Source organism: Grampus griseus (assembly GCF_964374135.1).
Source record: "Grampus griseus genome assembly, chromosome: 16".
Lineage (NCBI taxonomy): Eukaryota > Metazoa > Chordata > Mammalia > Artiodactyla > Delphinidae > Grampus > Grampus griseus.
Window position 1 is genome coordinate 18,737,344 of NC_139010.1, and position 23,792 is coordinate 18,761,135.

Consider the following 23,792-nt stretch of genomic DNA (forward strand, 5'->3'; position numbering starts at 1 on the left):
AGGGGACGGGTGAGGGTCAGGCTTCAGGGAAGGGTTAGGGTTAGGGGACGGGGACGGTTTAGGGTCCAGGTGAGGGTACGATAACGCTTTAGGGAGAGCGTACGTGTGAGGGCGCGGGTTAGCGTTAGCGTACCGGTTAGGATTAGGGGAAGGGTGAGGGTCAGGCTTCGGGGAAGGGTTAGGGTTAGAGTTCGGGCTAGGGTTAGGGTTAGGGGACGGGGACGGTTTAGGGTCCAGGTGAGGGTATGACAACGCTTTAGGAGGAGCGTACGTGTCAGGGCACGGGTTAGCGTTAGCGTACGGTTTAGGATTAGGGGACGGGTGAGGGTCAGGCTTCGGGGAAGTGTTGGGTTAGGATTCGGGCTAGGGTTAGGGTTAGGGGACGGGGACGGTTTAGGGTCCAGGTGAGGGTATGACAACGCTTTAGGGGGTGCGTACGTGTGAGGGCGCGGGTTAGCGTTAGCGTACGGTTTAGGATTAGGGGACGGGTGAGGGTCAGGCTTCGGGGAAGGGTTAGGGTTATGGTTCGGGCTAGGGTTAGGGTTAGGGGACGGGGACGGTTTAGGGTCCAGGTGAGGGTACGACAACGCTTTACTTGGAGCGTACGTGTGAGGGCGCGGGTTAGCGTTAGCGTACGGGTTAGGATTAGGGGACGTGTGAGGGTCAGGCTTCGGGGAAGGGTTAGGGTTAGGGTTCGGGCTAGGGTTAGGGTTAGGGGACGGGGACGGTTTAGGGTCTAGTTGAGGGTACGACAACACTTTAAGGGGCGCGTACGTGTGAGGGCGCGGGTTAGCGTTAGCGTACGGGTTAGGATTAGGGGACGGGTGAGAGTCAGGCTTCGGGGAAGGGTTAGGGTTAGGGTTCGGGCTAGGGTTAGGGTTAGGGGACGGGGATGGTTTAGGGTCCAGGTGAGGGTACGACAACGCTTTAGGGGGAGCGTACGTGTGAGGGCGCGGGTTAGCGTTAGCGTATGGGTTACGATTAGGGGACGGGTGAGCGTCAGGCTTCGTGGAAGGGTTAGGGTTAGGGTTCGGGCTAGGGTTAGGGTTAGGGGACGGGGACGGTTTAGGGTGCAGGTGAGGGTACGACAACGCTTTACTTGGAGCGTACGTGTGAGGGCGCGGGTTAGCGTTAGCGTACGGGTTAGGATTAGGGGACGGGTGAGGGTCAGGCTTCGGGGAAGGGTTAGGGTTAGGGTTCGGTCTAGGGTTAGGGTTAGGGGACGGGGACGGTTTAGTGTCCAGGTGAAGATACGACAACGCTTTAGGGGGAGCGTACGTGTGAGGGCGTGGGTTAGCGTTAGCGTACGGGTTAGGATTAGGGGAAGGGTGAGGGTCAGGCTTCGGGGAAGGGTTAGGGTTAGGGTTCGGGCTAGTGTTAGGGTTAGGGGACGGGGACGGTTTAGTGTCCAGGTGAGGGTACGATAACGCTTTAGGGAGAGCGTACGTGTGAGGGCGCGGGTTAGCGTTAGCGTACGGGTTAGGATTAGTGGAATGGTGAGGGTCAGTCTGCGGGGAAGTGTTAGGGTTAGGGTTCGGGCTAGGGTTAGGGTTAGGTGACGGGGACGGTTTAGGGTCCAGGTGAGGGTACGACAACACTTTATGGGGAGCGTACGTGTGAGGGCGCGGGTTAGCGTTAGCGTTCGGGTTAGGATTAGGGGACGGGTGAGGGTCAGGCTTCAGGGAAGTGTTAGGGTTAGGGTTCGGGCTAGGCCTAGGGTTAGGGGACGGGGACGGTTTAGGGTCCAGATGAGGGTACGACAACGCTTTAGGGGGAGCGTACGTGTGAGGGCGCGGGTTAGCGTTAGCGTACGGGTTAGGATTAGGGGACGGGTGAGGGTCAGGCTTCGGGGAAGGTTTAGGGTTAAGGTTCGGGCTAGGGTTAGGGTTAGGGGACGGGGACGGTTTAGGGTCCAGGTGAGGGTACGACAACGCTTTAGGGGGAGCGTACGTGTGAGTGCGCGTGTTAGCGTTAGCGTACCGGTTAGGATTAGGGGAAGGGTGAGGGTCAGGCTTCGGGTAAGTGTTAGGGTTAGGGTTCGGGCTAGGGTTAGTGTTAGGGGACGGGGACGGTTTAGGGTACAGGTGAGGGTACGACAACGCTTTAGGGGTCACGTACGTGTGAGGGCGCGGGTTAGCGTTAGTGTACGGGTTAGGATTAGGTGACGGGTGAGGGTCAGGCTTCGGGGAAGGGTTAGGGTTAGGGTTCGGGCTAGGGTTAGGGTTAGGGGACGGGGACGGTTTAGGGTCCAGGTGAGGGTACGACAACGCTTTAGGGGGAGCGTACGTGTGAGGGCGCGGGTTAGCGTTAGCGTACAGGTTAGGATTAGGGGAAGGGTGAGGGTCAGGCTTCGAGGAAGTGTTAGGGTTAGGGTTCGGGCTAGGGTTAGGGTTAGGTGACGGGGACAGTTTAGGGTCCAGGTGAGGGTACGACAACGCTTTAGGGGGAGCGTACGTGTGAGGGCGCTGGTTAGCGTTAGTGTTCTGGTTAGGATTATGGGACGGGTGAGTGTCAGGCTTCAGGGAAGTGTTAGGGTTAGGGTTCGGGCTAGGGTTAGGGTTAGGGGACGGGGACGGTTTAGGGTCCAGATGAGGGTACAACAACACTTTAGGGGGAGCGTACGTGTGAGGGCGCTGGTTAGCGTTAGCGTACGGGTTAGGATTAGGGGACGGGTGAGGGTCAGGCTTCGGGGAAGCGTTAGGGTTAGGGTTCGGGCTAGGGTTAGGGTTAGGGGACGGGGACGGTTTAGGGTCCAGGTGAGGGTACGACAACGCTTTAGGGGGAGCGTACGTGTGAGGGCGCGGGTTAGCGTTAGCGTACGGGTTAGGATTAGGGGAAGGGTGCGGGTTAGGCTTCGGGGAAGGGTTAGGGATAGGGTTCGGGCTAGGGTTAGGGTTAGGGGACGGGTACGGTTTAGGGTCCAGGTGAGGGTACGACAACGCTTTAGGGGGAGTGTACGTGTGAGGGCGCGGGTTAGCGTTAGCGTACGGGTTAGGATTAGGGGACGGGTGAGGGTCAGGCTTCAGGGAAGGGTTAGGGTTAGGGTTCGGGCTAAGGTTAGGGTTAGGGCACGGGGACGGTTTAGGGTCCAGGTGAGGGTACGACAACGCTTTAGGGGGAGCGTACGTGTGAGGGCGCGGGTTAGCGTTAGCGTACCGGTTAGGATTAGGGGAAGGGTGAGGGTCAGGCTTCGGGGAAGGGTTAGGGTTAGAGTTCGGGCTAGGGGTAGGGTTAGGGGACGGGGACGGTTTAGGGTCCAGGTGAGGGTATGACAACGCTTTAGGGGGAGCGTACGTGTCAGGGCATGGGTTAGCGTTAGCGTACGGTTTAGGATTAGGGGACGGGTGAGGGTCAGGCTTCGGGGAAGGGTTGGGTTAGGATTCGGGCTAGGGTTAGGGTTAGGAGACGGGGACGGTTTAGGGTCCAGGTGAGGGTATGACAACGCTTTAGGGGGCGCGTACGTGTGACGGCGCGGGTTAGCGTTAGCGTACGGTTTAGGATTAGGGGACGGGTGAGGGTCAGGCTTCGGGGAAGGGTTACGGTTATGGTTCGGGCTAGGGTTAGGGTTAGGGGACGGGGACGGTTTAGGGTCCAGGTGAGGGTACGACAACGCTTTACTTGGAGCGTACGTGTGAGGGCGCGGGTTAGCGTTAGCGTACGGGTTAGGATTAGGGGACGGGTGAGGGTCAGTCTTCGGGGAAGGGTTAGGGTTAGGGTTCGGGCTAGGGTTAGGGTTAGGTGACGGGGACGGTTTAGGGTCCAGGTGAGGGTACGACAACACTTTAGGGGGAGCGTACGTGTGAGGGCGCGGGTTAGCGTTAGCGTTCGGGTTAGGATTAGGGGACGGGTGAGGGTCAGGCTTCAGGGAATGGTTAGGGTTAGGGTTCGGGCTAGGCCTAGGGTTAGGGGACGGGGACGGTTTAGGGTCCAGATGAGGGTACGACAACGCTTTAGGGGGAGCGTACGTGTGAGGGCGCGGGTTAGCGTTAGCGTACCGGTTAGGATTAGGGGACGGGTGAGGGTCAGGCTTCGGGGAAGGGTTAGGGTTAAGGTTCGGGCTAGGGTTAGGTTTAGGGGACGGGGACGGTTTAGGGTCCAGGTGAGGGTACGACAACGCTTTAGGGGGAGCGTACGTGTGAGTGCGCGTGTTAGCGTTAGCGTACCGGTTAGGATTAGGGGAAGGGTGAGGGTCAGGCTTCGGGTAAGGGTTAGGGTTAGGGTTCGGGCTACGGTTAGGGTTAGGGGACGGGGACAGTTTAGGGTCCAGGTGAGGGTACGACAATGCTTTAGGGGGAGCGTACGTGTGAGGGCGCGGGTTAGCGTTAGCGTACGGGTTAGGATTAGGGGACGGGTGCGGGTCAGGCTTCGGGGAAGTGTTAGGGTTACGGTTCGGGCTAGGGTTAGGGTTAGGGGACTGGGACGGTTTAGGGTCTAGGTGAGGGTACGACAACACTTTATGGGGCGCGTACGTATGAGGGCGCGGGTTAGCGTTAGCGTACGGTTTAGGATTAGGGGACGGGTGAGGGTCAGGCTTCGGGGAAGGGTTAGGGTTAGGGTTCGGGCTAGGGTTAGGGTTAGGGGACGGGGACGGTTTGGGGTACAGGTGAGGGTACGACAACGCTTTAGGGGTCACGTACGTGTGAGGGCGCGGGTTAGCGTTAGTGTACGGGTTAGGATTAGGGGACGGGTGAGGGTCAGGCTTCGGGGAAGGGTTAGGGTTAGGGTTCGGGCGAGGATTAGGGTTAGGGGACGGGGACGGTTTAGGGTCCAGGTGAGGGTACGACAACGCTTTAGGGGAAGCATACGTGTGAGGGCGCGGGTTAGCGTTAGCGTACGGGTTGGGATTAGGGGACGGGTGAGGGTCAGGCTTCGGGGAAGGGTTAGGGTTAGGGTTCGCGCTAGGGTTAGGGTTAGGGGACGGGGACGGTTTAGGTTCCAGGTGAGGGTACGACAATGCTTTAGGGGGAGCGTACGTGTGAGGGTGCGGGTTAGCGTTAGCGTACGGGTTAGGATTAGGTGACGGGTGAGGGTCAGGCTTCGGGGAAGGGTTAGGGTTAGGGTTCGGGCTAGGGTTAGGGTTAGGGGACGGGGACGGTTTAGGGTCCAGGTGAGGGTACGACAACGCTTTAGGGGGAGCGTACGTGTGAGGGCGCGGGTTAGCGTTAGCATACGGGTTAGGATTAGGGGAAGGGTGAGGGTCAGGCTTCGGGGAAGTGTTAGGGTTAGGGTTCGGGCTAGGGTTAGGGTTACGTGACGGGGACAGTTTAGGGTCCAGGTGAGGGTACGACAACGCTTTAGGGGGAGCGTACGTGTGAGGGCGCTGGTTAGCGTTAGTGTTCTGGTTAGGATTAGGGGACGGGTGAGTGTCAGGCTTCAGGGAAGTGTTAGGGTTAGGGTTCGAGCTAGGGTTAGGGTTAGGGGACGGGGACGGTTTAGGGTCCAGATGAGGGTACAACAAAACTTTATGGGGAGCGTACATGTGAGGGCGCGGGTTAGCGTTAGCGTACGGGTTAGGATTACGGGACGGGTGAGGGTCAGGCTTCGGGGAAGCGTTAGGGTTAGGGTTCGGGCTAGGGTTAGGGTTAGGGGACGGGGGCGGTTTAGGGTCCAGGTGAGGGTACGACAACACTTTAGGGGGAGCGTACGTGTGAGGGCGCGGGTTAGCGTTAGCGTACGTGTTAGGATTAGGGGACGGGTGAGGGTGAGGCTTCGGGGAAGGGTTAGGGTTAGGGTTCAGGCTAGGGTTAGGGTTAGGGGACGGGGACGGTTTAGGGTACAGGTGAGGGTACGACAACGCTTTAGGGAGCACGTACGTGTGAGGGCATGGGTTAGCGTTAGCGTACGGGTTAGGATTAGGGGACGGGTGAGGGTCAGGCTTCAGGGAAGTGTTAGGGTTAGGGTTCGGGCTAGGGTTAGGGTTAGGGGACGGGGACGGTTTAGGGTCCAGGTGAGGGTACGACAACGCTTTAGGGGGAGCGTACGTGTGAGGGCGCGGGTTAGCGTTAGCGTACCGGTTAGGATTAGGGGAAGGGTGAGGGTCAGGCTTCGAGGAAGGGTTAGGGTTAGGGTTCGGGATAGGGTTAGGGGACGGGGACGGTTTAGGGTCCAGGTGAGGGTACGACAACGCTTTAGGGGGAGCGTACGTGTGAGGGCGTGGTTTAGCGTTAGCGTACGGGTTAGGATTAGGGGACGGGTGAGGGTCAGGCTTCGGGGAAGGGTTAGGGTTAGGGTTCGGGCTAGGGTTAGGGTTAGGGGACTGGGACGTTTTAGGGTCCAGGTGAGGGTACGACAACACTTTAGGGGGCGCGTACGTGTGAGGGCGCGGGTTAGCGTTAGCGTACGGTTTAGGATTAGGGGACGGGTGAGGGTCAGGCTTCGGGGAAGGGTTAGGGATAGGGTTCGGGCTAGGGTTAGGGTTAGGGGACGGGGACGGTTTAGGGTCCAGGTGAGGGTACGACAACGCTTTAGGGGGCGCGTACGTGTGAGGGCGCGGGTTAGCGTTAGCGTACGGGTTAGGATTAGGGGACGGGTGAGGGTCAGGCTTCGGGGAAGGGTTAGGGTTAGGGTTCGGGCTAGGGTTAGGGTTAGGGGACGGGGACGGTTTAGGGTCTAGGTGAGGGTACGACAACGCTTTAATTGGAGCGTACGTGTGAGGGCGCGGGTTAGCGTTAGCGTACGGGTTAGGATTAGGGGACGGGTGAGGGTCAGGCTTCGGGGAAGGGTTAGGGTTAGGGTTCGGGCTAGGGTTAGGGTTAGGGGATGGGGACGGTTTAGGGTCCAGGTAAGGGTACCACAACGCTTCAGGGGGAGCGTACGTGTGAGGACGTGGGTTAGCGTTAGCGTACGGGTTAGGATTAGGGGACGGGTGAGGGTCAGGTTTCGGGGAAGGGTTAGGGTTAGGGTTCAGGCTAGGGTTAGGGTTAGGGGACGGGGACGGTATAGGGTCCAGGTGAGGGTTCAACAACGCTTTAGGGGGAGCATACGTGTGAGGGCGCGGGTTAGCGTTAGCGTATCGGTTAGGATTAGGGGACGGGTGAGGGTCAAGCTTCGGGGAAGGGTTAAGGTTAGGGTTCGGGCTAGGGTTAGGGTTAGGGGACGGGTACGGTTTAGGGTCCAGGTGAGTGTACAACAACGCTTTAGGGGGAGCATACGTGTGAGGGCGCGGGTTAGTGTTAGCGTACGGGTTAGGATTAGGGGACGGGTGAGGGTCAGGCTTCGGGGAAGGGTTAGGTTTAGTGTTCGGGGTAGGGTTAGGGTTAGGGGACGGGGACGGTTTAGGGTCCAGGTGAGGGTACGACAACGCTTTAGGGGGAGCGTACGTGTGAGGGCGAGGGTTAGCGTTAGTGTACGGGTTAGGATTAGGGGAAGGGTGAGTGTCAGGCTTCGGGGAAGTGTTAGGGTTAGGGTTCGGGCTAGGGTTAGGGTTAGGTGACGGGGACGGTTTAGGGTCCAGGTGAGGGTACGACAACGCTTTAGGGGGAGCGTACGTGTGAGGGCGCGGGTTAGCGTTAGCGTTCGGGTTAGGATTAGGGGACGGCTGAGTGTCAGGCTTCAGGGAAGGGTTAGGGTTAGGGTTCGGGCTAGGGTTAGGGTTAGGGGACGGGGACGGTTTAGGGTCCAGATGAGGGTACGACAACACATTAGGGGGAGCGTACGTGTGAGGGCACGGGTTAGCGTTAGCGTACGGGTTAGGATTAGGGGACGGGTGAGGGTCAGGCTTCGGGGAAGCGTTAGGGTTAGGGTTCAGGCTAGGGTTAGGGTTAGGGGACGGGGACGGTTTACGGTCCAGGTGAGGGTACGACAACGCTTTAGGGGGAGCGTACGTGTGAGGGCGCGGGTTAGCGTTAGCGTACGGGTTAGGATTAGGGGACGGGTGAGGGTCAGGCTTCGGGGAAGGGTTAGGGTTAGGGTTCGGCCTAGGGTTAGGGTTAGGGGACGGGGACGGTTTAGGGTCCAGGTGAGGGTACGACAACGCTTTAGGGAGCACATACGTGTGAGGGCATGGGTTAGCGTTAGCGTACGGGTTAGGATTAGGGGACGAGTGAGGGTCAGGCTTCGGGGAAGGGTTAGGGTTAGGGTTCGGGCTAGGGTTAGGGTTAGGGGACGGGGACGGTTTAGGGTCCAGGTGAGGGTACGACAACGCTTTAGGGGGAGCGTACGTGTGAGGGCGCGGGTTAGCGTTAGCGTACCGGTTAGGATTAGGGGAAGGGTGAAGGTCAGGCTTCGGGGAAGGGTTAGGGTTAGGGTTCGGGCTACGGTTAGGGTTAGGGGACGGGGACGGTTTAGGGTACAGGTGAGGGTACGACAACGCTTTAGGGGGAGCGTACGTGTGAGGGCGCGGGTTAGCGTTAGCGTTCGGGTTAGGATTAGGGGACGGGTGAGGGTCAGGCTTCCGGGAAGTGTTAGGGTTAGGGTTCAGGCTAGGGTTAGGGTTAGGGGACGGGGACGGTTTAGGGTCCAGGTGAGGGTACGACAACGCTTTAGGGGGAGCGTACGTGTGAGGGCGCGGGTTAGCGTTAGCATACGGGTTAGGATTAGGGGACGGGTGAGGGTCAGGCTTCGGGGAAGTGTTAGTGTTAGGGTTCGGGCTAGGGTTAGGGTTAGGGGACGGGGACGGTTTAGGGTACAGGTGAGGGTACGACAACGCTTTAGGGGGAGCGTACGTGTGAGGGCGCGGGTTAGCGTTAGCGTTCGGGTTAGGATTAGGGGACGGGTGAGGGTCAGGCTTCCGGGAAGGGTTAGGGTTAGGGTTCAGGCTAGGGTTAGGGTTAGGGGACGGGGACGGTTTAGGGTCCAGGTGAGTGTACGACAACGCTTTAGGGGGAGCGTACGTGTGAGGGCGCGGGTTAGCGTTAGCATACGGGTTAGGATTAGGGGACGGGTGAGGGTCAGGCTTCGGGGAAGTGTTAGGGTTAGGGTTCGGGCTAGGGTTAGGGGACGGGGATGGTTTAGGGTCCAGGTGAGGGTACGACAACGCTTTAGGGGGAGCGTACGTGTGAGGGCGCGGGTTAGCGTTAGCGTACGGGTTAGGATTAGGGGAAGGGTGAGGGTCAGGCTTCGGGGAAGGGTTAGGGTTAGGGTTCGGGCTAGGGTTAGGGTTAGGGCACGGGGACGGTTTAGGGTCCCGTTGAGGGTACGACAACACTTTAGGGGGAGCGTACGTGTGAGGGCGCGGGTTAGTGTTAGCGTACCGGTTAGGATTAGGGGAAGGGTGAGGGTCAGGCTTCGGGGAAGGGTTAGGGTTAGGGTTCGGGCTAGGGTTTGGGTTAGGGGACGGGGACGGTTTAGGGTACAGGTGAGGGTACGACAACGCTTTACTTGGAGCGTACGTGTGAGGGCGCGGGTTAGCGTTAGCGTACGGGTTAGGATTAGGGGACGGGTGAGGGTCAGGCTTTGGGGAAGGGTTAGGGTTAGGGTTCGGGCTAGGGTTAGGGTTAGGGGACGGGGACGGTTTAGGGTCCAGGTGAGGGTACGACAACGCTTTAGGTGGAGCGTACGTGTGAGGGCGCGGGTTAGCGTTAGCGTACGGGTTAGGATTAGGGGAAGGGTGAGGGTCAGGCTTCGGGGAAGGGTTAGTGTTAGGGTTCGGGCTAGGGTTAGGGTTAGGGGACAGGGACGGTTTAGAGTCCAGGTGAGGGTACGACAACGCTTTAGAGGGAGCGTACGTGTGAGGGCGCGGGTTAGCGTTAGCGTACGGGTTAGGATTAGGGGACGGCTGAGTATCGGGCTTCGGGGAAGAGTTACTGTTAGGGTTCGGGCTAGGGTTAGGGTTAGGGGACGGGACGGTTTAGGGTCCAGGTGAGGGTACGACAACGCTTTAGGGAGAGCGTACGTGTGAGGGCGCGGGTTAGCGTTAGCGTACAGGTTAGCATTAGGGGACGGGTGAGGGTCAGGCTTCGGGGAAGGGTTAGGGTTAGGGTTCGAGCTAGGTTTAGCGTTAGGGGACGGGGACGGTTTAGGGTCCAGGTGAGGGTACTACAACGCTTTGGGGGAGCGTACGTGTGAGGGTGCGGGTTAGCGTTAGCGTACGGGTTAGCATTAGGGGACGGGTGAGGGTCAGGCTTCGGGGAAGGGTTAGGGTTAGGGTTCGGGCTAGGGTTAGGGTTAGGGGACGGGGACGGTTTAGGGTCCAGGTGAGGGTACGACAACGCTTTAGGGGGAGCGTACGTGTGAGGGCGCGGGTTAGCGTTAGTGTACGGGTTAGCATTAGGGGACGGGTGAGCGTCAGGCTTCGTGGAAGGGTTAGGGTTAGGGTTCGGGCTAGGGTTAGGGTTAGGGGACGGGGACGGTTTAGGGTCCAGGTGAGGGTACGACAACGCTTTAGGGGGATCGTACGTGTTAGGGCGCGGGTTAGCATTAGCGTACCGGTTAGGATTAGGGGAAGGGTGAGGGTCAGGCTTCGGGAAAGGGTTAGGGTTAGGGTTCGGGCTAGGGTTAGGGTTAGGGCACGGGGACGATTTAGGGTCCAGGTGAGGGTACGACAACGCTTTAGGGGGAGCGTACGTGTGAGGGCGCGGGTTAGTGTTAGCGTACGGGTTAGGATTAGGGGACGGGTGAGTGTCAGGCTTCGGGGAAGGGTTAGTGTTAGGGTTCGGGCTAGGGTTAGAGTTAGGGGACGGGACGGTTTAGGGTCCAGGTGAGGGTACGACAACGATTTAGGGGGAGCGTACGTGTGAGGGCGCGGGTTAGCGTTAGCGTACGGGTTAGGACTACGGAACGGGTGAGAGTCAGGCTTCGGGGAAGGGTTAGGGTTAGGGTTCGGGCTAGGGTTAGGGTTAGGGGACTGGGACGGTTTAGGGTCCAAGTGAGGGTACGACAACGCTTTACTTGGAGCGTACGTGTGAGGGCGTGGGTTAGCGTTAGCGTACGGGTTAGGATTAGGGGACGGGTGAGGGTCAGGCTTCCGGGAAGGGTTAGGGTTAGGGTTCGGTGTAGGGTTAGGGTTAGGGGACGGGGACGGTTTAGGGTCCAGGTGAGGGTACGACAACGCTTTAGGAGGAGCGTACGTGTGAGGGCGTGGGTTAGCGTTAGCGTACGGGTTAGGATTAGGGGACGGGTGAGGGTCAGGTTTCGGGGAAGGGTTAGGGTTAGGGTTCGGGCTAGGGTTAGGGTTAGGGGACGGGGACGGTTTAGGGTCCAGGTGAGGGTACGACAACGTTTTAGGGGTCACGTACGTGTGAGGGCGCGGGTTAGCGTTAGTGTACGGGTTAGGATTAGGGGACGGGTGAGGGTCAGGCTTCGGGGAAGGGTTAGGGTTAGGGTTCGCGCTAGGGTTAGGGTTAGGGGACTGGGACGGTTTAGGGTCCAAGTGAGGGTACGACAACGCTTTACTTGGAGCGTACGTGTGAGGGCGTGGGTTAGCGTTAGCGTACGGGTTAGGATTAGGGGACGGGTGAGGGTGAGGCTTCCGGGAAGGGTTAGGGTTAGGGTTCGGTGTAGGGTTAGGGTTAGGGGACGGGGACGGTTTAGGGTCCAGGTGAGGGTACGACAACGCTTTAGGAGGAGCGTACGTGTGAGGGCGTGGGTTAGCGTTAGCGTACGGGTTAGGATTAGGGGACGGCTGAGGGTCAGGTTTCGGGGAAGGGTTAGGGTTAGGGTTCAGGCTAGGGTTAGGGTTAGGGGACGGGGACGGTTTAGGGTCCAGGTGAGGGTTCAACAACACTTTAGGGGGAGCGTACGTGTGAGGGCGCGGGTTAGCGTTAGCGTACGGGATAGGATTAGGGGACGGGTGAGGGTCAGGCTTCGGGGAAGGGTTAGGTTTAGGTTTCGCGCTAGAGTTAGGGTTAGGGGACGGGGACGGTTTAGGGTCCCGGTGAGGGTACGACAACGCTTTAGGTGGAGCGTACGTGTGAGGGCGCGGGTTAGCGTTAGCGTATGGGTTAGGATTAGGGGACGGGTGAGGGTCAGGCTTCGGGGAAGGGTTAGGGTTTGGGCTAGGGTTAGTGTTAGGTGATGGGGACGGTTTTGGGTCCAGGTGAGGGTACGACAACGCTTTAGGGGGCGCGTACGTGTGAGGGCGCGGGTTAGCGTTAGCGTACCGGTTAGGATTAGGGGAAGGGTGAGGGTCAGGCTTCGGGGAAGGGTTAGGGTTAGAGTTCGGGCTAGGGTTAGGGTTAGGGGACGGGGACGGTTTAGGGTCCAGGTGAGGGTATGACAACGCTTTAGGGGGAGCGTACGTGTCAGGGCACGGGTTAGCGTTAGCGTACGGTTTAGGATTAGGGGACGGGTGAGGGTCAGGCTTCGGGGAAGGGTTGGGTTAGGATTCGGGCTAGGGTTAGGGTTAGGAGACGGGGACGGTTTAGGGTCCAGGTGAGGGTATGACAACGCTTTAGGGGGCGCGTACGTGTGAGGGCGCGGGTTAGCATTAGCGTACGGTTTAGGATTAAGGGACGGGTGAGGGTCAGGCTTCGGGGAAGGGTTAGGGTTATGGTTCGGGCTAGGGTTAGGGTTAGGGGACGGGGACGCTTTAGGGTCCAGGTGAGGGTACGACAACGCTTTACTTGGAGCGTACGTGTGAGGGCGCGGGTTAGCGTTAGCGTACGGGTTAGGATTAGGGGACGGGTGAGGGTCAGGCTTCGGGGAAGGGTTAGGGTTAGGGTTCGGGCTAGGGTTAGGGTTAGGGGACGGGGACGGTTTAGAGTCCAGGTGAGGGTACGACAACGCTTTAGAGGGAGCGTACGTGTGAGGGCGCGGGTTAGCGTTAGCGTACGGGTTAGGATTAGGGGACGGCTGAGTGTCGGGCTTCGGGGAAGAGTTACTGTTAGGGTTCGGGCTACGGTTAGGGTTAGGGGACGGGACGGTTTAGGGTCCAGGTGAGGGTACGACAACGCTTTAGGGAGAGCGTACGTGTGAGGGCGCGGGTTAGCGTTAGCGTACAGGTTAGGATTAGGGGACGGGTGAGGGTCAGGCTTCGGGGAAGGGTTAGGGTTAGGGTTCGAGCTAGGTTTAGGGTTAGGGGACGGGGACGGTTTAGGGTCCAGGTGAGGGTACTACAACGCTTTGGGGGAGCTTACGTGTGAGAGTGCGGTTTAGCGTTAGCGTACGGGTTAGCATTAGGGGACGGGTGAGGGTCAGGCTTCGGGGAAGGGTTAGGGTTAGGGTTCGAGCTAGGGTTAGGGTTAGGGGACGGGGACGGTTTAGGGTCCAGATGAGGGTACAACAAAACTATATGGGGAGCGTACGTGTGAGGGCGCGGGTTAGCGTTAGCGTACGGGTTAGGATTACGGGACGGGTGAGGGTCAGGCTTCGGGGAAGCGTTAGGGTTAGGGTTCGGGCTAGGGTTAGGGTTAGGGGACGGGCGCGGTTTAGGGTCCAGGTGAGGGTACGACAACGCTTTACTTGGAGCGTACGTGTGAGGGCGTGGGTTAGCGTTAGCGTACGGGTTAGGATTAGGGGACGGGTGAGGGTCAGGCTTCGGGGAAGGTTTAGGGTTAGGGTTCGAGCTAGGGTTAGGGTTAGGGGACGGGGACGGTTTAGGGTCCAGATGAGGGTACAACAAAACTTTATGGGGAGCGTACGTGTGAGGGCGCGGGTTAGCGTTAGCGTACGGGTTAGGATTACGGGACGGGTGAGGGTCAGGCTTCGGGGAAGCGTTAGGGTTAGGGTTCGGGCTAGGGTTAGGGTTAGGGGACGGGGGCGGTTTAGGGTCCAGGTGAGGGTACGACAACGCTTTAGGGGGAGCGTACGTGTGAGGGCGCGGGTTAGCGTTAGCGTACGTGTTAGGATTAGGGGACGGGTGAGGGTGAGGCTTCGGGGAAGGGTTAGGGTTAGGGTTCAGGCTAGGGTTAGGGTTAGGGGACGGGGACGGTTTAGGGTACAGGTGAGGGTACGACAACGCTTTAGGGAGCACGTACGTGTGAGGGCATGGGTTAGCGTTAGCGTACGGGTTAGGATTAGGGGACGGGTGAGGGTCAGGCTTCAGGGAAGGGTTAGGGTTAGGGTTCGGGCTAGGGTTAGGGTTAGGGGACGGGGACGGTTTAGGGTCCAGGTGAGGGTACGACAACGCTTTAGGGGGAGCGTACGTGTGAGGGCGCGGGTTAGCGTTAGCGTACCGGTTAGGATTAGGGGAAGGGTGAGGGTCAGGCTTCGAGGAAGGGTTAGGGTTAGGGTTCGGGATAGGGTTAGGGGACGGGGACGGTTTAGGGTCCAGGTGAGGGTACGACAACGCTTTAGGGGGAGCGTACGTGTGAGGGCGCGGTTTAGCGTTAGCGTACGGGTTAGCATTAGGGGACGGGTGAGGGTCAGGCTTCGGGGAAGGGTTAGGGTTAGGGTTCGGGCTAGGGTTAGGGTTAGGGGAGTGGGACGTTTTAGGGTCCAGGTGAGGGTACGACAACACTTTAGGGGGCGCGTACGTGTGAGGGCGCGGGTTAGCGTTAGCGTACGGTTTAGGATTAGGGGACGGGTGAGGGTCAGGCTTCGGGGAAGGGTTAGGGTTAGGGTTCGGCCTAGGGTTAGGGTTAGGGGACGGGGACGGTTTAGGGTCCAGGTGAGGGTACGACAACGCTTTAGGGAGCACATACGTGTGAGGGCATGGGTTAGCGTTAGCGTACGGGTTAGGATTAGGGGACGAGTGAGGGTCAGGCTTCGGGGAAGGGTTAGGGTTAGGGTTCAGGCTAGGGTTAGGGTTAGGGGACGGGGACGGTTTAGGGTCCAGGTGAGGGTATGACAACGCTTTAGGGGGAGCGTACGTGTCAGGGCACGGGTTAGCGTTAGCGTACGGTTTAGGATTAGGGGACGGGTGAGGGTCAGGCTTCGGGGAAGGGTTGGGTTAGGATTCGGGCTAGGGTTAGGGTTAGGAGACGGGGACGGTTTAGGGTCCAGGTGAGGGTATGACAACGCTTTAGGGGGCGCGTACGTGTGAGGGCGCGGGTTAGCGTTAGCGTACGGTTTAGGATTAGGGGACGGGTGAGGGTCAGGCTTCGGGGAAGGGTTAGGGTTATGGTTCGGGCAAGGGTTAGGGTTAGGGGACGGGGACGGTTTAGGGTCCAGGTGAGGGTACGACAACGCTTTACTTGGAGCGTACGTGTGAGGGCGCGGGTTAGCGTTAGCGTACGGGTTAGGATTAGGGGACGGGTGAGGGTCAGGCTTCGGGGAAGGGTTAGGGTTAGGGTTCGGGCTAGGGTTAGGGTTAGGGGACGGGGACGGTTTAGGGTCCAGGTGAGGGTACGACAACGCTTTAGGTGGAGCGTACGTGTGAGGGCGCGGGTTAGGGTTAGCGTACGGGTTAGGATTAGGGGAAGGGTGAGGGTCAGGCTTCGGGGAAGGGTTAGGGTTAGGGTTCGGGCTAGGGTTAGGGTTAGGGGACAGGGACGGTTTAGAGTCCAGGTGAGGGTACGACAACGCTTTAGAGGGAGCGTACGTGTGAGGGCGCGGGTTAGCGTTAGCGTACGGGTTAGGATTAGGGGACGGCTGAGTGTCGGGCTTCGGGGAAGAGTTACTGTTAGGGTTCGGGCTACGGTTAGGGTTAGGGGACGGGACGGTTTAGGGTCCAGGTGAGGGTACGACAACGCTTTAGGGAGAGCGTACGTGTGAGGGCGCGGGTTAGCGTTAGCGTACAGGTTAGGATTAGGGGACGGGTGAGGGTCAGGCTTCGGGGAAGGGTTAGGGTTAGGGTTCGAGCTAGGTTTAGCGTTAGGGGACGGGGACGGTTTAGGGTCCAGGTGAGGGTACTACAACGCTTTGGGGGAGCGTACGTGTGAGGGTGCGGGTTAGCGTTAGCGTACGGGTTAGCATTAGGGGACGGGTGAGGGTCAGGCTTCGGGGAAGGGTTAGGGTTAGGGTTCGGGCTAGGGTTAGGGTTAGGGGACGGGGACGGTTTAGGGTCCAGGTGAGGGTACGACAACGCTTTAGGGGGAGCGTACGTGTGAGGGCGCGGGTTAGCGTTAGTGTACGGGTTAGCATTAGGGGACGGGTGAGCGTCAGGCTTCGTGTAAGGGTTAGGGTTAGGGTTCGGGCTAGGGTTAGGGTTAGGGGACGGGGACGGTTTAGGGTCCAGCTGAGGGTACGACAACGCTTTAGGGGGATCGTACATGTTAGGGCGCGGGTTAGCATTAGCGTACCGGTTAGGATTAGGGGAAGGGTGAGGGTCAGGCTTCGGGGAAGGGTTAGGGTTAGGGTTCGGGCTAGGGTTAGGGTTAGGGGACGGGGACGGTTTAGGGTCCAGGTGAGGGTACGACAACGCTTTAGGGGGAGCGTACGTGTGAGGGCGTGGGTTAGCGTTAGCGTACGGGTTAGGATTAGGGGACGGGTGAGGGTGAGGCTTCCGGGAAGGGTTAGGGTTAGGGTTCGGTGTAGGGTTAGGTTTAGGGGATGGGGACGGTTTAGGGTCCAGGTGAGGGTACGACAACGCTTTAGGAGGAGCGTACGTGTGAGGGCGTTGGTTAGCGTTAGCGTACGGGTTAGGATTAGGGGACGGGTGAGGGTCAGGTTTCGGGGAAGGGTTAGGGTTAGGGTTCAGGCTAGGGTTAGGGTTAGGGGACGGGAACGGTTTAGGGTCCAGGTGAGGGTTCAACAACTCTTTAGGGGGAGCGTACGTGTGAGGGCGCGGGTTAGCGTTAGCGTACGGGATAGGATTAGGGGACGGGTGAGGGTCAGGCTTCGGGGAAGGGTTAGGTTTAGGGTTCGCGCTAGAGTTAGGGTTAGGGGACGGGGACGGTTTAGGGTCCAGGTGAGGGTACGACAACGCTTTAGGTGGAGCGTACGTGTGAGGGCGCGGGTTAGCGTTAGCGTATGGGTTAGGATTAGGGGACGGGTGAGGGTCAGGCTTCGGGGAAGGGTTAGGGTTTGGGCTAGGGTTAGTGTTAGGTGATGGGGACGGTTTTGGGTCCAGGTGAGGGTACGACAACGCTTTAGGGGGCGCGTACGTGTGAGGGCGCGGGTTAGCGTTAGCGTTCGGGTTATGATTAGGGGACGGGTGAGGGTCAGGCTTCAGGGAAGTGTTAGGGTTAGGGTTCGGGCTAGGGTTAGGGTTAGGGAACGGGGATGGTTTAGGGTCCAGGTGAGGGTACGACAACGCTTTAGGGGGAGCGTACGTGTGAGGGTGCGGGTTAGCGTTAGCGTACGGGATAGGATTAGGGGACGGGTGAGGGTCAGGCTTCGGGGAAGGGTTAGGTTTAGGGTTCGGGCTAGGGTTAGGGTTAGGGGACGGGGATGGTTTAGGGTCCAGGTGAGGGTACGACAACGCTTTAGGGGGAGCGTACGTGTGAGGGCGCGTGTTAGCGTTAGCGTACCGGTTAGGATTAGGGGACGGGTGAGGGTCAGGCTTCGGGGAAGGGTTAGGGTTAGGGTTCGGGCTAGGGTTAGGGTTAGGGGACGGGGACGGTTTAGGGTCCAGGTGAGGGTACGACAACGCTTTAGGGGAAGCATACGTGTGAGGGCGCGGGTTAGCGTTAGCGTACGGGTTAGGATTAGGGGACGGGTGAGGGTCAGGCTTCGGGGAAGGGTTAGGGTTAGGGTTCGCGCTAGGGTTAGGGTTAGGGGACGGGGACGGTTTAGGTTCCAGGTGAGGGTACGACAACGCTTTAGGGGGAGCGTACGTGTGAGGGTGCGGGTTAGCGTTAGCGTACGGGTTAGGATTAGGTGACGGGTGAGGATCAGGCTTCGGGGAAGGGTTAGGGTTAGGGTTCGGGCTAGGGTTAGGGTTAGGGGACGGGGACGGTTTAGGGTCCAGGTGAGGGTACGACAACGCTTTAGGGGGAGGGTACGTGTGAGGGCGCGGGTTAGCGTTAGCGTACAGGTTAGGATTAGGGAAGGGTGAGGGTCAGGCTTCGGGGAAGTGTTAGGGTTAGGGTTCGAGCTAGGGTTAGGTTTAGGTGACGGGGACAGTTTAGGGTCCAGGTGAGGGTACGACAACGCTTTAGGGGGAGCGTACATGTGAGGGCGCTGGTTAGCGTTACTGTTCTGGTTAGGATAAGGGGACGGGTGAGTGTCAGGCTTCAGGGAAGGGTTAGGGTTAGGGTTCGGGCTAGGGTTAGGGTTAGGGGACGGGGACGGTTTAGGGTCCAGATGAGGGTACAACAACACTTTAGGGGGAGCGTACGTGTGAGGGTGCGGGTTAGCGTTAGCGTACGGGTTAGGATTAGGTGACGGGTGAGGGTCAGGCTTCGGGGAAGGGTTAGGGTTAGGGTTCGGGCTAGGGTTAGGGTTAGGGGACGGGGACGGTTTAGGGTCCAGGTGAGGGTACGACAACGCTTTAGGGAGCACGTACGTGTGAGGGCATGGGTTAGCGTTAGCGTACGGGTTAGGATTAGGGGACGGGTGAGGGTCAGGCTTCAGGGAAGGGTTAGGGTTAGGGTTCGGGATAGGGTTAGGGGACGGGGACGGGGACGGTTTAGGGTCCAGGTGAGGGTACGACAACGCTTTAGGGAGCACGTACGTGTGAGGGCGCGGGTTAGCGTTAGCGTACCGGTTAGGATTAGGGGAAGGGTGAGGGTCAGGCTTCGGGAAGGGTTAGGGTTAGGGTTCGGGCTAGGGTTAGGGGACGGGGACGGTTTAGGGTCCAGGTGAGGGTACGACAACGCTTTAGGGGGAGCGTACGTGTGAGGGCGCGGTTTAGCGTTAGCGTACGGGTTAGGATTAGGGGACGGGTGAGGGTCAGGCTTCGGGGAAGGGTTAGGGTTAGGGTTCGGGCTAGGGTTAGGGTTAGGGGACTGGGACGGTTTAGGGTCCAGGTGAGGTTAGGACAACGCTTTAGGGGGAGCGTACGTGTGAGGGCGCATGTTATCGTTAGCGTACGCGTTAGGATTAGGGGACGGGTGAGTGTCAGGCTTCGGGGAAGGGTTAGGGTTAGGGATCGGGCTAGGGTTAGGGTTAGGGAACGGGGACGGTTTAGGGTACAGGTGAGGGTACGACAACGCTTTAGGGGGAGCGTACGTGTGAGGGCATGGGTTAGCGTTAGCGTACAGGTTAGGATTAGGGGACGGGTGAGGGTCAGGCTTCGGGGAAGGGTTAGGGTTAGGGTTCGGGCTAGGGTTAGGGTTAGAGGACGGGGACGGTTTAGGGTCCAGGTGAGGGTACGACAACGCTTTAGGGGGAGCGCACGTGTGAGGGCGTGGGTTAGCGTTAGCATACGGGTTAGGATTAGGGGACGGGTGAGGGTCAGGCTTCGTGGAAGTGTTAGGGTTAGGGTTCGGGCTAGGGTTAGGGGACGGGGACAGTTTAGGGTCCAGGTGAGGGTACGACAACGCTTTAGGGGGAGCGTACGTGTGAGGGCGCGGGTTAGCGTTAGCGTACGGGTTAGGATTAGGGGACGGGTGAGGGTCAGGCTTCGGGGAAGGGTTAGGGTTAGGGTTCGGGCTAGGGTTAGGGTTAGGGGATGGGGACGGTTTAGGGTCTAGGTGAGGGTACGACAACACGTAAATTGGAGCGTACGTGTGAGGGCGCGGGTTAGCGTTAGCGTACGGGTTAGGATTAGGGGACGGGTGAGGGTCAGGCTTCGGGGAAGGGTTAGGGTTAGGGTTCGGGCTAGGGTTAGGGTTAGGGGATGGGGACGGTTTAGGGTCCAGGTGAGGGTACGACAACGCTTTAGGGGGAGGGTACGTGTGAGGGCGCGGGTTAGCGTTAGCGTATCGGTTAGTATTAGGGGACGGGTGAGGGTCAAGCTTCGGGGAAGGGTTAGGGTTAGGGTTCGGGCTAGGGTTAGGGTTAGGGGACGGGGACGGTTTAGGGTCCACGTTAGGGTACGACAACGCTTTAGGGGGAGCATACGTGTGAGGGCGCGGGTTAGTGTTAGCGTACGGGTTAGGATTAGGGGACGGGTGAGGGTCAGGCTTCGGGGAAGGGTTAGGGTTAGGGTTCGGGCTAGGGTTAGGGTTAGGGGATGGGGACACTTTAGGGTCTAGGTGAGGGTACGACAACGCTTAAATTGGAGCGTACGTGTGAGGGCGCGGGTTAGCGTTAGCGTACGGGTTAGGATTAGGGGACGGGTGAGGGTCAGGCTTCGGGGAAGGGTTAGGGTTAGGGTTCGGGCTAGGGTTAGGGTTAGGGGATGGGGACGGTTTAGGGTCCAGGTGAGGGTACGACAACGCTTTATGGGGAGCGTACGTGTGAGGATGTGGGTTAGCGTTAGCGTACGGGTTAGGATTAGGGGACGGGTGAGGGTCAGGTTTCGGGGAAGGGTTAGGGTTAGGGTTCAGGCTAGAGTTAGGGTTAGGGGACGGGGACGGTATAGGGTCCAGGTGAGGGTTCAACAACGCTTTAGGGGGAGCATACGTGTGAGGGCGCGGGTTAGCGTTAGCGTATCGGTTAGGATTAGGGGACAGGTGAGGGTCAAGCTTCGGGGAAGGGTTAAGGTTAGGGTTCGGGCTAGGGTTAGGGTTAGGGGACGGGGACGGTTTAGGGTCCACGTTAGGGTACGACAACGCTTTAGGGGGAGCATACGTGTGAGGGCGCGGGTTAGTGTTAGCGTACGGGTTAGGATTAGGGGACGGGTGAGGGTCAGGCTTCGGGAAAGTGTTACGGTTAGGGTTCGGGCTAGGGTTAGGGTTAGGTGACGGGGACGGTTTAGGGTCCAGGTGAGGGTACGACAACGCTTTAGGGGGAGCGTACGTGTGAGGGCGCTGGTTAGCGTTAGCGTTCTGGTTAGGATTAGGGGACGGGTGAGTGTCAGGCTTCGGGGAAGGGTTAGGGTTAGGGTTCGGGCTAGGGTTAGGGTTAGGGGACGGGGACGGTTTAGGGTCCAGATGAGGGTACGACAACACATTAGGGGGAGCGTACGTGTGAGGGCACGGGTTAGCGTTAGCGTACGGGTTAGGATTAGGGGACGGGTGAGGGTCAGGCTTCGGGGAAGCGTTAGGTTTAGGGTTCAGGTTAGGGTTAGGGTTAGGGGACGGGGACGGTATAGGGTCCAGGTGAGGGTACGACAACGCTTTAGGGGGAGCGTACGTGTGAGGGCGCGGGTTAGCGTTAGCGTACGGGTTAGGATTAGGGGACGGGTGAGGGTCAGGCTTCGGAGATGGGTTAGGGTTAGGGTTCAGGCTAGGGTTAGGGTTAGGGGACGGGGACGGTTTAGGGTCCAGGTGAGGGTACGACAACGCTTTAGGGAGCACGTACGTGTGAGGGCATGGGTTAGCGTTAGCGTACGGGTTAGGATTAGGGGACGGGTGAGGGTCAGGCTTCGGGGAAGGGTTAGGGTTAGGGTTCGGGCTAGGGTTAGGGTTAGGGGACAGTTTAGGGTCAAGGTGAGGGTACGACATCGCTTTAGGGTGAGCGTACGTGTGAGGGCGCGGGTTAGCGTTAGCGTACGGGTTAGGATTAGGGGACGGGTGAGGGTCAGGCTTCGGGGAAGAGTTAGGCTTAGTGTTCGGGCTAGGGTTAGGGTTAGGGGACGGGGACGGTTTAGGGTCCAGGTGAGGGTACGACAACACTTTAGGTGGAGCGTTCGTGTGAGGGCGCGGGTTAGCGTTAGCGTACCGGTTAGGATTAGGGGAAGGGTGAGGGTCAGGCTTCGGGGAAGGGTTAGGGATAGGGTACGGGCTAGGGTTAGGGATAGGTGACGGGTACGGTTTAGGGTCCAGGTGAGGGTACGACAACGCTTTAGGGGGAGTGTATGTGTGAGGGCGCGGATTAGCGTTAGCGTACGGGTTAGGATTAGGGGACGGGTGAGGGTTAGGCTTCAGGGAAGGGTTAGGCTTAGGGTTCGGGCTAAGGTTAGGGTTAGGGCACGGGGACGGTTTAGGGTCCAGGTGAGGGTACGACAACGCTTTAGGGGGAGCGTACGTGTGAGGGCACGGGTTAGCGTTAGCGTACCGGTTAGGATTAGGGGAAGGGTGAGGGTCAGGCTTCGGGGAAGTGTTAGGGTTAGAGTTCGGGCTAGGGTTAGGGTTAGGGGACGGGGACGGTTTAGGGTCCAGGTGAGGGTATGACAACGCTTTAGGGGATGCGTACGTGTGAGGGCGCGGGTTAGCGTTAGCGTACGGTTTAGGATTAGGGGACGGGTGAGGGTCAGGCTTCGGGGAAGGGTTAGGGTTATGGTTCGGGCTAGGGTTAGGGTTAGGGGACGGGGACGGTTTAGGGTCCAGGTGAGGGTACGACAACGCTTTACTTGGAGCGTACGTGTGAGGGCGTGGGTTAGCGTTAGCGTACGGGTTAGGATTAGGGGACGGGTGAGGGTCAGGCTTCGGGGAAGGGTTAGGGTTAGGGTTCGGGCTACGGTTAGGGTTAGGGGACGGAGACGGTTTAGGGTCCAGGTGAGGGTACGACAACGCTTTAGGGGGAGCGTACGTGTGAGTGCGCAGGTTAGCGTTAGCGTACGGGTTAGGATTAGAGAACGGGTGAGGGTCAGCCTTCGGGGAAGGGTTAGGGTTAGGGTTCGGGCTAGGGTTAGGTTTAGGGGACGGGGACGGTTTAGGGTGCAGGTGAGGGTACGACAACGCTTTAGGGGGAGCGTACGTGTGAGGGCGCGGGTTAGCGTTAGCGTACGGGTTAGGATTAGGGGACGGGTGAGGGTCAGGCTTCGGGGAAGGGTTAGGGTTAGGGTTTGAGCTAGGGTTAGGGTTAGGGGACGGGGATGGTTTAGGGTCCAGGTGAGGGTACGACAACGCTTTAGGGGGAGCGTACGTGTGAGGGCGTGGGTTAGCGTTAGCGTATGGGTTAGGATTAGGGGACGGGTGAGCGTCAGGCTTCGTGGAAGGGTTAGGGTTAGGGTTCGGGCTAGGGTTAGGCTTAGGGGACGGGGACGGTTTAGGGTCCAGGTGAGGGTACGACAACGCTTTAGGGGGAGCGTACGTCTGAGGGCGCGGGTTAGCGTTAGCGTTCGGGTTAGGATTAGGGAACGGGTGAGTGTCAGGCTTCAGGGAAGGGTTAGGGTTAGGGTTCGGGCTAGGGTTAGGGTTAGGGGACGGGGACGGTTTAGGGTACAGGTGAAGGTACGACAACGCTTTAGGGGGAGCGTACGTGTGAGGGCGCGGGTTAGCGTTAGCGTACCGGTTAGGATTAGGGGAAGGGTGAGGGTCAGGCTTCGGGGAAGGGTTAGGGTTAGGGTTCGGGCTAGGGTTAGGGTTAGGAGACGGGGACGGTTTAGGGTCCAGGTGAGGGTACGAAAACGCTTTAGGGGGAGCGTACGTGTGAGGGCGAGGGTTAGTGTTAGCGTACGGGTTAGGATTAGGGGACGGGTGAGGGTCAGGCTTCGGGGAAGGGTTAGTGTTAGGGTTCGGGCTAGGGTTAGGGTTAGGGGACGGGGACGGTTTAGGGTCCAGATGAGGGTACGACAACGCTTTAGGGGGCGCGTACGTGTGAGGGCATGGGTTAGCATTAGCGTACGGGTTAGGATTAGGGGACGGGTTAGGGTCAGGCTTCGGGGAAGGGTTAGGGTTAGGGTTCGGGCTAGGGTTAGGGTTAGGGGATGGGGACAGTTTAGGGTCAAGGTGAGGGTACGACATCGCTTTAGGGTGAGCGTATGTGTGAGCGCGCGGGTTAGCGTTAGCGTACAGGTTAGGATTAGGCGAAGGGTGAGGGTCAGGCTTCGGGGAAGGGTTAGGGATAGGGTTCGGGCTAGGGTTAGGGACAGGGGACGGGTACGGTTTAGGGTCCAGGTGAGGGTACGACAACGCTTTAGGGGGAGTGTACGTGTGAGGGCGCGGGTTAGCGTTAGCGTACGGGTTAGGATTAGGGGACGGGTGAGGGTTAGGCTTCAGGGAAGGGTTAGGGTTAGGGTTCGGGCTAGGGTTAGGGTTAGGGGACGGGGACGGTTTAGGGTCCAGGTGAGGGTACGATAACGCTTTAGGAGGAGCGTACGTGTGAGGGCGTGGGTTAGCGTTAGCGTACGGGTTAGGATTAGGGGACGGGTGAGGGTCAGG